Here is a 14,415-nt window from a genome sequence, read left to right on the forward strand (position 1 = left end):
TTATGCATGCTCACTGTCGAGTTGACTCCTCTTCCTCTTAGGGTTTGTTTTGCTTTTCTAATCGTAATCAGTCAGCTGTTCGCGTCTTTGTTGATCATATTTTGCGAGTATAATTGCAAGGAAGCTTGTTGTCACACACCCGAGGAGCAGTTGTGTAGTGCCGTTAAAATGTTTGACCACGAAGGAAGTGCCAGAGTTGAGTGATGTAACTTCCAGTGGATGTGAAACCAGTTGATGAAGGCCTTCGTTAACAGCTCAGAGGGCGTTAGTGATTCGAGGGGATCGGATTAATTCAAGCAAGTAAGTCTAATCTAGTCTAATATAGCTTTTTTAATCGTAATCGATCTCGTGATGGTCTGTGCTGCGGTTAAAGCTGGTCATAGGGTTGTAGTGAAAAATGCCTAATATTTTGATAGGATGAAATGGAAGAAGCGCAAGTAGGGGAGAATGGTATAGAACGCACCCCCTGGGCAGAACGCACCAGCTGACTTTCATTTGTGTTTTTCATGGCTTTTAAGTAACTTTTTTGTTGTCTTATCAAGCAGCACTTCTAGCATAGTATCTGAACTCAAAATCCTGCATGATAAATCCTAGAATTGGATTTAAAATTCCAAGAAAAACTCAAAATAAAATGAAAAAGTGCGTCTTACCCCGGGGGTGCATTATGTACTGTTCTCCCCTAATTATGACTATAAAAGACAATTCGGGGTACTCCATAGGAAAATGTATGGATATTCAACTCTCGGTCGGGTTCACGTTTGTTTGTGTGATGAGTATTTATGGAAATCGAACCCTTTAAATCATGCTGATTTGAATTGATTGGTTTACAATTCACATGACATGATAATATTTCAGTTATCGTTATTTTGTTCAAAATTGTATATACGCTGTTTATATTAGAGGCTGCCCATATTTTACGTAGACAAGTTAACAGGGGGGATTGTGCTTATAATTGTGTACTGCTCATCATATATAGTAGTTGAAATTTATGTTTATCACTTACACCCTTTTCTTCTGATCCCCTTAATTGAAGACTTACGATTGCAATGAAATAAAGTTGAAATTGTCAGATAGTTTATGTTTGCGATTTTTATGTTTCCTACGCCATATGAAACGAAGATATAGTTGTAAAGGGTGTTAGTAATTCAGCGTACATAAGTACAAGAACCAGTTAGTTTGTGTGATGTAGAAATTAAAATAGTTCAGGAACAATATTTGAAATGAGATACCAATTACCTGTGTTTAAACATAGACTTCTCCTTCGGTAAACTTCTTAAGATTTGAATTAATAATCTTGGTTGAAGATTCTTCTTGAAATGTACTTCTTCTCACTATCGAATCTCGTGTTGAAAAATGTTGTCGATCTTGACAAGTACATCACGTTCTGATACCTGCACTTCATAAGCTTGGACAAAATCATCGTAGTACATGGTAACCCACGCTCGCAGTAGCATGAACAATTGACCGTCAATATCTAAAATTTCTCTGATGACTCCATATGTCGGATAAAATAAGTTTTGGTTTTCTTTTAAAGCAACGATGAGATTCCTCCGGAATTTAATACCATTGATGAAAACAGCTTTGAGGTTGAAAACAAAATTAACCGTACTATCCAGATGTACGGCGCTGAGCGTGTCTTGCTTAGGCTTCGTTGAACCCGATTTATATATTATTTTGTCACTAAATGGATTGTCAAGAACTTCTAACACCATTTTGAAAAACTGACGTTGCGCCAAACTCTTACATATCGACAGTGAGCATGCATAAGGGCGTATACGCGATGATCGATTCTCTTCATCGTTTTTCTCTTTGCATTGCTACAGCTAAGCTAAACAATTTTGTAGAATTTGTTCAATGTAGAGTTGTAATAGGTTGTATTGGCTTTCAAAAGCAACAACAAACGCACCGACAAACGTTAAATCTAGCGAGTTATTAAGAAAAGAGAAAATCGATGAAGAGAATCGATCATCGCGTATACGCCCTTATGAATGCTCACTGTCGATATGTTCTTGAAGTTGCGACAAGTAGTCGCCTGGTTCTTAGCAGCCTTGTTTTTTTTGTTCAAAAGGTAAACAATTGAACTGTTTTACATTGCCACTACGTCTCTTGAAATGGGAATAGAATATGTCATCAAAAAGACGTAAATGCTCGTCTAACCATGCCAGAATATTTTCAGATACAATTGGAAAAAACAATGTTCTAGTGATGTTTATCAAATGTTCAATCATAACCATATACGGACAATCCTGCGGAACCTTATGACCAAATAAAAAGGGGAATGCTCTTAGCAGTAAGATGTTTTGCACTGCAGTTTGTCTCAACCTGTGCGCTCCTGGTGCAGTTAGCATGTCCTGAGTTATGTTCGACATAGGTCGGTTTTTGCGGTCTGCGTATCCGTAAGAAAAAGAGCTGATACGATGATTTATAAACTTCTCTGCGAAACCCAGTTCTTTTTGCTTAGAGTACCTACTTAATACCAGTTGCACTGTAAGTGGAATAACTCCCTTCAGCCAAATCGTGCATTACATCAAGCGACCAATTACACTAGTTTACAAAACAACATAAAAAGTGTGAACTTTAGTGGTTGACCAACGTTTCTAATGCAAAATCCTACGCTGAATTCAATGCCGTGGTCAGAAAAAATTAAAGTAGAGCCATTTTTGAGATATACAAAAATTTTGATTTTTTGAATTTTGGACAAAAGTACGATTACTAAAATGTTAATATCTTTGGAACTAGTGCATTAATTTTAAATATTTTTTTATGAAAATGAAGCTAAATAAATTTTCTATCGTTTACTAGAATATTATGCCTTGATTAAAAATTTAATTTTGAAATCATTTAAAAATTTACAGCATTTTTTTTATTTTTCCTGTGAATTTTCCATAAAAATCTTGTTTTAATCAACATTTTTAATGGGATAAAAAGATTCAAAAAAATCATTCCATAATTTATTCTTAAAGTCCATTAAAAACTGGAGAAAATGAGCCTTTAATGGATGAAATCGGTTGGAAATTGTCGAAGTTATGAAATTTTTTGTAAAATCATGGAAATTGAATGTTCCAAGATTGGCCGTTGTCCCGCTCCTAGGTTCATGCACCACTTCCAGTAAGCCTTTCTGCGGACGTGTACGCAAACGGTGCATTTCACTAACACTACCAGCTGTCACGCAAAATTAAATGGGATATTTTCAACAATATAATTTACGCTAGTGTTTGTGAGACCGCTCGGCGAGAACCTAACGCAACCAACTCAATTTGACAGCTTTCTTTCTTTAACATTGCTTAACGATGTATACGACAAAACGTGAATTCAAGTGTAAAAATGATCCTCAAAAGTTTTGTTACGCGTGTGGCAACTATATATTTACAAAATCGGTCAATTTCACTGCTTCGTTGCAAACTGAACGTTGATCCTGGAGACTTTGACGAACCGTGGATTCCAAAAGTATTATGTAGTTCGTGCAAAACGTGCTTGGCTAGATGGATGTCAGGCGCAAGGTAAATTGATTTTTTGAATAACTTTCATATAAACAATTTATGTACAGCATGGTAGTGCTTTGTTCTTTCCTGATCGACATTATCTTACTTCATCTATTTTTGATAAGTGTTAATGTCTTACTTACTAAATCACTTATTTGTTATCTGTCAGTCGCTATTTGTCCTTTGACATGCCCACCATATGGCGTCGACCGTTTTGTCATGCAACGGATTGTTATTTCTGCTTGACAAAAGTTAAGCAACAAGGACGTCACAAAACAGTTGAGTATCCACAAGTAGCTTCTATGACAAAACCTGTTCCACATTCAAGTTCGGTCCCGTATCCTGTTTATCCAAAGCGGAAACGAGCGCCCTCTGTTGAATCGACCGTTACAAAAAGTGAGGAGGAATTCAAGGAGGAATGCGAGGAAGACTTCGAGGTGGAATTGGAAAGAAACCCAAAACTGTTTACACAATCCGAATTTAATGATTTGGTGCGAGATCTCGACTTATCGAAGGAGAAATCCGAATTGCTGGCATCACGCTTGAAAGAACACAACATGCTGAGCAAGGAGGTCAAAATTTCTTGTCACAGGAATCGTCACAAGAAATTTGACAAATATTATTCTACAAAGGACAAGGCATGTTTTTGCTATGACGTAAACGGCTTGTTTGAAAAGTTTGGTGAGCCATATGATCCAGCTGAATGGCGTTTATTCATCGATAGCAGCAAGTTGAGCTTGAAAGCCGTTTTACTGCATCAAGGGAATGAGAAACCTACTATTCCATTAGCTCATGCCGTGAATATGAAGGAAACGTATGAATCAATGGCTATATTGCTCAATTTGATAAATTATAATCAACACAATTGGAAAATTTGTTCCGATCTTAAAGTGGTTGCCATGTTGACTGGATTGCAACAGGGATACACAAAATATATGTGTTTTTTGTGTAAATGGGACAGTCGAGCTCGTAAGGAACACTACGTCCGAAAAGATTGGCCAAAACGGGATAATTTCACAATTGGTAAAGACAACGTTAAAAATGATCCTCTTGTGGTAAAAGAACGCATAATACTTCCACCACTACATATAAAACTTGGGCTAATTAAAAAATTTCGTCAAAGCGTTGCAAAAAGAAGGGCCGGCATTCCAGTACTTGAAATCAGTATTTCCAAATTTATCTGACGCAAAGATAAAGGAAGGTGTATTTGTTGGCCCACAGATCAAAAAACTGCTCAATGATTCCGCATTCAATACAGTTTTGACACCAGATGAGGAAGAAGCGTGGAAATCGTTCCAGCGTGTTGTCACGACCTTTTTAGGAAATTTCAGAAGCCCAGATTATGAGGAAGCCGTCGATGAATTGCTCAAAAATTATGAGAAAATAGGTATAAATCAAAAATATTGTGTTTGTTACATATAATTAATTTCAAATCCTTTTATTTCACTGAACACAGGTGTGAATATGTCTTTGAAGATACATTTCCTACATTCTCACATGGATTTTTCCCGGAAAGAGTGATGAGCACGGCGAACGTTTTCACCAACAAATGAAGATGATGGAACGTCGTTACCAAGGGTTTTGGGATGAAGCAATGATGGGTGACTATTGTTGGTTTCTGATTCGAGAAACAAGTTCAAAACATCGAAGACAAAGTCATTCGATTCTCAATCATTTTTAATAAAACCTAAATAAATTTCTTTTGTATCAACTCGGTTTTAAATCCTGATATGCCTTATTCAAATTGATATGTAGAGAAAAGAATCTCCCATGAAAACTTTACATGCGATTTGGATGCTTACAACGACACCTAGAAAAGGAACTCTAAAGCTGTTGTATTTCAGCAACATTTTTAAGTGTTTTACAAAAATGCTCATAACTTCGACAATTTCCAACCGATTTCATCCATTAAAGGCTCATTTTCTCCTGTTTTGAATGGACTTCAAGAATAAATTATGGAATGATTTTTTGAATCTTTTTATCCCATTAAAAATGTTGATTAAAACAAGATTTTTATGGAAAATTCGCAGGAAAAATAAAAAAAAATGCTGTAAATTTTTAAATGACTTCAAAATTAAATTTTTAATCAAGACATAATATTCTAGTGAACGATAGCAAATTTATTTAGCTTCATTTTCATGAAAAAAAGATTTAAAATTGGTGCACTAGTTCCAAAGATATTGACATTTTAGTAATCGTACTTTTGTCCAAAATTCAAAAAATCAAAATTTTTGTATATCTCAAAAATGGCTCTACTTTAATTTTTTCTGACCACGGCATTGAATTCAGCGTAGGATTTTGCATTGGAAATGATCATCACCTTACCCAGTTCAAAAATGCTGTAAACTAGTGTTATTAAAGCTGCGGTTGTCAAATTGACAATATTGAGCCTATCTGTAGGATCTGTTGAAGCTGCTATCCCGATGTAAAATTTCAATCCAACCATCAATTCAAATTCAATTTTTGAACATGTTGTCTAACAGGATGGCCACCGTGACCACTTAACCGTGAAAACCAGGAGAACTGGAACTTAACCGGGAATTTTATTGCGTCCTTAACATATTTTGTATACCTATTTTAGACCTAATATATTTTGAAAATGTATATAGGTCTAAGATTTTAGATAAGGTGTAGTGGTAAGCGTGATTACCTCTCACCCCAGTAGGCCTGGGTTCAATCCCAGTCGGCGCCGCCGGGATGTTCTGAGGCATAACATCTCTGATCACGCCTTCCTTCGGATGGGAAGTAAAGCCGTTGGTCCCCGGTTCATGAGTTGATGGGTCGATAGGTAGGGTCCAGGTGTGGGAGCTGCCTTCCTGGCACGTCGGTAGCATTGGTGCTCAGCACGGAAAACAAGATCGACGAAAAAAACAAACCAAAGGAAAAAAAAAAAAAAAGATTTTAGATATGTTGACGTCTTTGTGGAATATACTGGGATGCAAATTCAAAAAATTGTGTGACGAAACAGTGTCAGGTTTTCAATGCAAAGAATTTCATTTCTTATCACACCATTTGATGCAGACTTGATGTAAGATTCGCTTGGTATAAAGAATATAGTAGTTAATCATTAGAAAACTATTGAATATTGATCAACCTTTTTGGCCGCATTTAACCAATTGCGTACTTGCTTGCTGTGGCTATCGATAGAACAGAGAGAGAAGAACTGATTGTTTTGTCTCAGTTTGTGTGGATGTGACGGTTGTCATATCGTTCCACGCCCGTAGACTCGTGACTCGTTCCAATATCGAAACTCCGATCAAATACATACATAGATGGTTGCTGGTTTCGGCAAAGTTGCTCAGATAGATAAAATCTCTTGAATGGTGAACTGTTTAACTGAGGATTCCCTCACCTTGATGGAGTATGATGAGCACCTCGCTACTACCGATACCTTGCTACCAAAGGGAACTACGGAGAAAATTAATTTAACTACCTTTGTTTCTATGCACGTTGAGTGCTATCTTTTTTCTCTCTTTTTGCACACTTGTACTTTGACACAAATAAACACGTTTCGCTTGAGTTCGGTCGCGTGTTTATTCCGCTTAGAGAAAAACCTTTGCTATCCGTTTTTGCTCCGGTTCCGCCTATCTGCTGGTTGTCCGTCCTTCAGGTTATGGGCCCAGGCATCTGGGAGTGTGAAGTAGTGAAGTGTTTCGGTGGAGTTGTGGTTTTCCGGGAAGTTTCTGAGTAGGCTTTTCGAAGAGATTTGTTGCGGCGCGATACCTATTGCGATAGTGTAAAGACAAAATGGTCGACGGCTGGAAGGCATCGTTTGCCAAGCTCGGCAATGGAAATTATGCCTCGTGGAAGTTCCGCATGCGATCTTTGCTGGAACGAGAGGATTTGTGGGATACGATCGGTCAACCGATGCCGGAGGAGATCGATGAAGAATTTCCGCAGTGGAAGAAGAACGATATCAAAGCGAGAGCGACCATCGCTCTGTTCGTTGAGGACAGTCAACTCCGCTTTGTGAAGAAATGTGAAACGGCTCATTAGATGTGGGAAAATTTGCGAGTGTATCATGAGAAGGCCACCATCGGTAACCAGGCAATGTTGTTGCAGCAATTATGCTCGAAGAATTTGTGCGAGGGCGGTGACTTCGAGAGGCATCTTGAAGAAATTGAGTGTTTGTATGAGCGCCTCGACAATGCGGGGGTGGAACTCAGTGAGCTGCTGCGCATAATTATGATGCTGCGCAGTCTTCCGCCGTCGCACAGTAGTTTCGTGACGTCGTTAGAGAATCGACCGCAGGAAGATCTCACGATGGATCTAGTGGTAGCTCGGTTGCGTGACGAGTACCAAAAGCGTGCGGGTCCCAGTGGACGTGGTGACAACAGTGAGAAAGCGCTGCGGGTTGCCGACAGAGAAAAGCGTGAAAAGAAGTGTTTCTATTGTTCGAAGCCGGGACATTTTCAGAGAAACTGCCGTAAATTTCTCGCGGAAAAAGGTGGTGAAAATGCTAGTGAAAATCGTAAGCCGACGGGATCCAACCAGGCTGTTAAGCCGAAAGCAAAACAAGCCCAAGCGGGGGGCGGCGGTGGTGATCGTTCGAAGCAAGCGGTCACGGATGATGTTGTCTGTGGGGCCGTGTGCTTTATGGCCGGTGACGTTATTCGTGGAGCGTGGACGATCGACAGTGGCTGCACGTGCCACATGACCAACGACCGTGAGTTTTTCGTGGATTTTAAACGCGAAGCCGTCGTGGATGTGACCCTGGCGGATGGAACGAAAACAAAATCGGCCGGAGTAGGAAGTGGCGTAGTTCTGGGCGTGAATGCCAAGGGTGAACGCGTTGCAATTACTCTCGAGAATGTGTTGTTGGTTCCCTCGTTGGAAGGCGGGTTGATCTCTGTCCGGAAGCTCGCAACGAAAGGCCTCACAGTAGTTTTTGGGGCAACAGGCTGCTCAATCAAAACGGCTGATGATACCATCCTAGCCGTAGGCGAGCTGGTCGGCTGCCAGTACAAGTTAAAGCTGGCAGAACAGTGTTTGTCGGTTGCGGGAAATCATGGTGTGAACTGCCAGCATACGTGGCATATGCGAATGGGCCATCGCGACATTAGTGTTGTAAATGCAATCGTGACACAGGATTTTGCCAGCGGAATCAAACTGACGGATTGCGGAGAACGGTTGGTGTGTGAGTGCTGCCTGAGGGGTAAGTTGGTACGAAAGCCCTTTCCACAGGTTCAAGACCGGAAGTCGAAGCGGCCGCTCGACATCATACACACCGCTCTGCGGGCCCATGGAAAACCCTACGCCAAGCGGGAACAAGTATTTCATCACCCTAATCGACGATTTCAGTCGGTTTTGCGTAGTGTTCCTGCTGAAGTCGAAGGACGAAGCTGCCGACAAAATTATGGAATATGTTCGGTGGGTGGAAAATATCTTCGACAGGAAGCTTTGTGTACTACGTTCTGATGGAGGAGGAGAATATGTAGGCGAGAGGCTGAAGCAGTTCTGCAGATCGGAGGGCATACAGCAGCAGTTCTCGACTCCCTACTCACCGCAGTCAAATGGAGTAGCCGAGAGAAAGAACAGGTCCCTCCAAGAAATGGCCTGCTGTATGTTATTAGATGCCAACCTTCCTAAGCTCTATTGGGGAGAAGCGATTCTCACGGCCACGTTCATCCAGAACCGGCTCCATCCAGAGCAGTTGAGAGGACGCCATTCGAGTTGTGGACAGGCAACAAACCGAACTTGACAGATCTCCGAATCTTTGGATGTGAAGCGTATGTTCGTATACCAGACACCAAGCGCAAGAAATTTGATCCTTGATCGAAGAAGCTTGTGTTCGTGGGCTATTCCGGCTGCCACAAAGGTTTTCGCTTTCTTGATGTCGAAACCAATCGCATAGTCTTTAGTCGAGATGCTGAGTTCCTGGAGCTCCCGAAAGGATCCGGGCTGCGAGAGGAGGCAAGCGCGCTTCCGGATATGCAGCAGGGGAGCGGCGTGTTCCAGATGATCCAGTGACGGAGAGTGAAGAAAACCCAGTGGTAGTGTTTGAACACAGTGAAGATGAAAAGACGCAGGAAGAAGAGCGTCAGTCGGTGTATGAAGACGCAGAAGACACAATTGATAGTGACTTTCCTGGCTTTGAAGAACAGAGTGATGAACCGGAAGTGCCAGATGGATCAGTGATGAACCGCCAACATCGGCGTACGCGTGGTGTGTTACCAAACAGGTATGAGGACTTTATTGTTGGACAAGGGCTACATGGCGAAGAACCCAGTGACTTTCGTGATGCATTGAGTGTACCTGTTTGGCAACGCGCTATGCGGGAAGAGATCGAAGCACACAAAGTGAACAGTACGTGGGAACTATCGGATCTGCCACCGGGCAAGAAGTCCATTGGTGCGAAATGGGTATTCAAGATAAAGCGGGATGAGACGGGCAGCATAGTGAAGCATAAGGCCCGTATCGTCGCACAGGGATACTCACAGTGTTTCGGTGTGGATATCACGGAGGTGTATGCACCAGTCACGCGGCAGGCTACGTTGCGTGCGCTGCTCGTCGTTGCAGGGAAGAAGCAGCTGTTCCTGAAGCAGTACGACGTTCGAACGGCCTTAGTTAGGCCTCAACGGCACCATCGAAGAAGAGCTGTATATGCAGCAACCTCCAGGCTTTGCGGTTCCAGGGCACGAGCAAAAGGTATGTAGGCTTCGTAAAAGTATATACGGGCTGCGCCAGTCCGCTAGATGCTGGAATAAAGCATTACACTCTGTACTCCTCGAGCTAAAGTTCAAGCCAAGCGCCGCAGACCCATGTCTCTACATACGATACGAGAAACCGTTTGTCATCATTTTAGTCTACGTTGACGACTTGTTGATTGGCAGAGCAAGCGAATCCGATATAGCCAAGGTCAATCTCCGGAAGAAATTCGACGTTACTTCGCTAGGCTCCGTGCGTCATTTCTTGGGCTATGAGATAGGGAGAGAGGGATGCTTCTACACATTAAAGTTGTTAGCGTACATCGACACTTTGCTGTGTAAGTATGGCATGGAGAACTGTCGGCCCTCCAAGACCCCAATGGATCCTGGGTATACGTCAGCTATCGAAGACAGTAAGAGGTTCGATGATCCGACGCTGTACCGGAGCCTCGTAGGAGCGTTGTTATACTTGGCCGTGAACGCACGACCAGATCTGTCTTTGAGCGTCGGATTGCTTGGGAGAAAAGTCGCCGAGCCCAACATCATGGATTGGGGTGCAGCAAAACGCGTGCTGCAGTATTTGAGCACAACGAATGACTGGTGATTGAAATTCGGACCAGGTGAAGGATGGCGTCTCAAGGGCTTCTCCGATTCTGATTGGGCCGGATATCGCCGGACAAGAAGATCTACGACCGGGTTTATCTTTTTCTTTGGAAGCGGCCCGATAAGCTGGGTGAGCAAGGGTCAAAGTTCTGTGGCTCTTTCATCCCTCGAAGCCGAGTACAATTCTCTATCGCTCGCTTGCCAGGAAAATGTTTGGCTAAGGCGGCTATTATCAGAGCTGGGAGTACCCGAAGGACAACCAACGGTCATCTTTGAGGACAACCAAGGGTGTCTCAGCTTTGCGACCTCGGAGAGAACTAACGGTCGTGTTAAACACATTGACACCAAGAAGCACTACATACGGGAGCTGTCTGAACAGAAAGTTGTCAAATTGGTGTACTGCCCGACCAACGAAATGGTCGCTGATGCACTAACCAAGCCGTTGGGACCAACAGCAATGCAGAAGTTCATCGATCAAGTTGGACTGAAACCCTAGACTCGGTGTTCATCCAGGAGGAGTGATGGAGTATGATGAGCACCTCGCTACTACCGATACCTTGCTACCAAAGGGAACTACGGAGAAAATGAATTTAACTACCTTTGTTTCTATGCACGTTGAGTACTATCTTTTTTCTCTCTTTTTGCACACTTGTACTTTGATACAAATAAACACGTTTCGCTTGAGTTCGGTCGCGTCTTTATTCCGCTTAGAGAAAAACCTTTGCTATCCGTTTTTGCTCCGGTTCCGCCTATCTGCTGGTTGTCCGTCCTTCACACCTGACGGCATTTGGCTTCTAATTGAATGCATCGTATTGCTTCTGATAGCACTCATAACCAGAGAGCTCAAAATATCATTAATTGTGCACTTTGTTCCATATAGTATAAAAACATATATAAATACAAAAGGTAGAAATTTTCCCAAAATTTAGCCACCACTAGCAGCATGACAACTCTCGGATTCGATGATGAAAAGTAATACAGTAATTTCCCGATTTTGTCAGCCCCTCCTCCGCCCATCAGACTTGTATCCTTCAATAATCTCACATAACCGTAATTTCAAATATTTTTCATTCAAGATCTTCAATATGACTGTTTAAGGTATATGTTCGCACCGGTCACCACTTTCACGGGTTTCTACCTAGAAAAAAACTATACCACTGCAAGATCACTCACTCGATCATGAGTGACCCGATTAGATGAACAGTAGGAGATATAGTTGACCTATTCTGCCCAATGTCCCTTATCAATCTATCCCGTACCATATCGATCGCTTCACGATCAACGGTAGGGCCGAGTGTAGGTAGCAAACCGATAAGAAAAAACATCGCACGCAGTGGTGTAGTTCCCTAGAATTTTTATATAATTTAGTTCGCAATAAACCTTATGCAGGAACAGTCGTTTGTTGAAGTACAACGTCGCGTGTTGCAATTTGTACAATTAAGAACAAACAGTGAAATACAGTCCAACTTTACCCCGTTAAAGTACTCGCGTGTTATGTGCTTTCTGTGCGCGTTATCCGACGACTTTGAACCCAGTGATTAAGTCCTTGATTGAACAGTATACTTTGGTGCAATAAGACCACTGAAAAAGCGCATGGATTTCGAAGAATATTTGAAAAGATTTTGAATAACGGGGGCTGGCAAAATCCGGTCATTACTGTATTCAATTGTTTGCTATAACATGACATTTAACATCAATATATTGTTGAGATATTCATCCAAGTTGTTTTGACGAATAAGGTATATTTGATGCTCGACTGATCTAATCAAAATTACGTCGGTTTTCACTCAAATTCTCATACATGCAGTTACTCATAGCCTGAATAGAAATTTGAGAAAAATTGTGGATAATTTTTCTCACTTAATTAGTAACCTGTATTTTTGTGAATTTAAGTGACCCCCCCTGTATGGCGCTAATGTGTCATTTGTTTTAAAATTACTTGTTTAACTTGACATCATGACAAGATAGAAGGTTACTGTCTTCGGCAAAGTTGTTCAAGTGAATTTGCGTTGCTTTTTTGTATCAATTACATTATTTCTCATCGCATAGAATGTGCAGCAATACTCTTTCAACTAAATTTTAATGCGCCCGAACATCAAACACATCACTAGCAACCATCCATAGAACTAACGATACTATGTTGAAAATGAAGTTTAGATTTAAAATACCTAAAAATACTTAAGAATAATTAAGAGATATTTAAAACTATCGGAACTAAAGTTTAGAGGTAGATGCACCTAGGTCCCTGGTAAGCAACTGTAAATTCCACTTACTTTTTGCTGCAAGGAGGCAAGCACCGACTGAAATTTTCAGATCTGCACGCCTCTCGGCTGCTGAGATTAGCGAGATTAGTGCCTCAGAAATCATCAAGACTTCCGCCAATCAATCGTGGCTTATAAGCTTCAGCGTGACCTCATTCAATCTGGCAGCACTGACTTCCGAGGCTTTGACAACCAGCATAGCATACTTGCAGGCTAGGAATTGAATCACACCCGTAAGAAAAAAAATAGCGTTCGGCTCCCAAAGTACCATACTACACACAATCAACCAACCACCCCACACGTTCGGGAGCTTCGTGTACCACCACAGCATTTCGCGATCGTGTGGTGTGTCCATGTGGAGCGCCTGCGTGTAGGCAACCGGAGACATCATTCTATGCTGCAGTATTTTCGGCTCCTCTGTGATGGCGGCAATGTAGGCAAACGGTGTAGCACCAACGACGACCACGACGACCGAAACCACGACGGCAATCGCTTGTTCCGCTCTGCCTGTGCTGCGCTTCGGACCGTTCCCGACTAGCAACGGTGTGTCAGTTCTATTTATTATTTCGGTTATTGCAGACACGCGGGCGGTTGTGTTTTCCGCAGAAAATTATCCCCTCCGTCACGACGGCCGCAGATTTGAGCCACCATCAAAGCAAGCCAAGCAATTTTCCACCAAGTGTCATCATCGGCCCAGCAACGTTGTCGTTGGGTTCCGAAGCCTACTACCAATCCAAGAGCCTCCTCCTGAGAAAGGTAATTTTTTGAACCTCACAAGAAGGATATCAGCATCCGGAAGTTGCGGATAGTTCGGGTTTCTTTCTGTTTTTGTTCGCCGCCGTCGTTTCTCGCCGTGTTGGTTGGTTCGATGGTTCTTCGGTTCCCGAATTGTGCAATTGTTAGGTTTTAGTGTTACGTTGTTTGTTGTTGCAGCAGAATTTTTTCGCCCAGTGCAGTGGCAGTGCAATCGAGTAAATACACACAACCCAAACGAGAGTTGATTGCCAGTGAATTTTCCCGTGCAAAATGCGTTTCGGATTTTCCGCACCGCCTTCTGCGAGCAACCGACTTTTGGATTTGAAGTTTGATCGTTAGAGGGAGCTGCTGAAGCCAACACACATAAAAGTGAGTGAGGTGAATTTCTTTGTTGTTTTCCATTTGTTTCGTGCGTTCGGTTCCGTGAGTATTTTTTTTTTCTGTTTTCGGTGCCGTTCCCGTGCCTGTGGTGGCCCCGTTTTTCGCTCTTTGGCGAGCAGGAAAAATAGTGCCTGAAATCGATACCGCCGGGCAGTGTGTGGAGCAGCAAGCACCTGGCGACGGAATCAAGTGGTGGTGAAGAAGCAAACAAAACCAGTGTCGCCCAAGAGAACGGGTAGCCCCCCCCCCCTCGTCCCCTGCTCGACGCCCATGAGCAACCACCGG

The 14,415-nt window shown here is 42.3% G+C and overlaps 1 protein-coding gene across 1 annotated transcript in view; it reads left to right on the forward strand.

Moving 5' to 3' along the window:
- The first annotated feature begins 215 nt into the window (after nucleotides 1-215).
- Nucleotides 216-14,415, forward strand: part of jus (julius seizure) — a 452,703-nt gene continuing 438,503 nt past the window's right edge. The window contains exon 1 of the mRNA XM_065229845.1: nucleotides 216-300. The gene's annotated coding sequence lies outside the window, so the exon portion shown is untranslated. The remainder of the gene's footprint in view (nucleotides 301-14,415) is intronic.

The sequence above is a fragment of the Ochlerotatus camptorhynchus genome, unplaced genomic scaffold (assembly GCF_037179485.1).
Source record: "Ochlerotatus camptorhynchus isolate MF236.1 unplaced genomic scaffold, CSIRO-AGI_Acam_v1.1 ptg000323l, whole genome shotgun sequence".
Lineage (NCBI taxonomy): Eukaryota > Metazoa > Arthropoda > Insecta > Diptera > Culicidae > Ochlerotatus > Ochlerotatus camptorhynchus.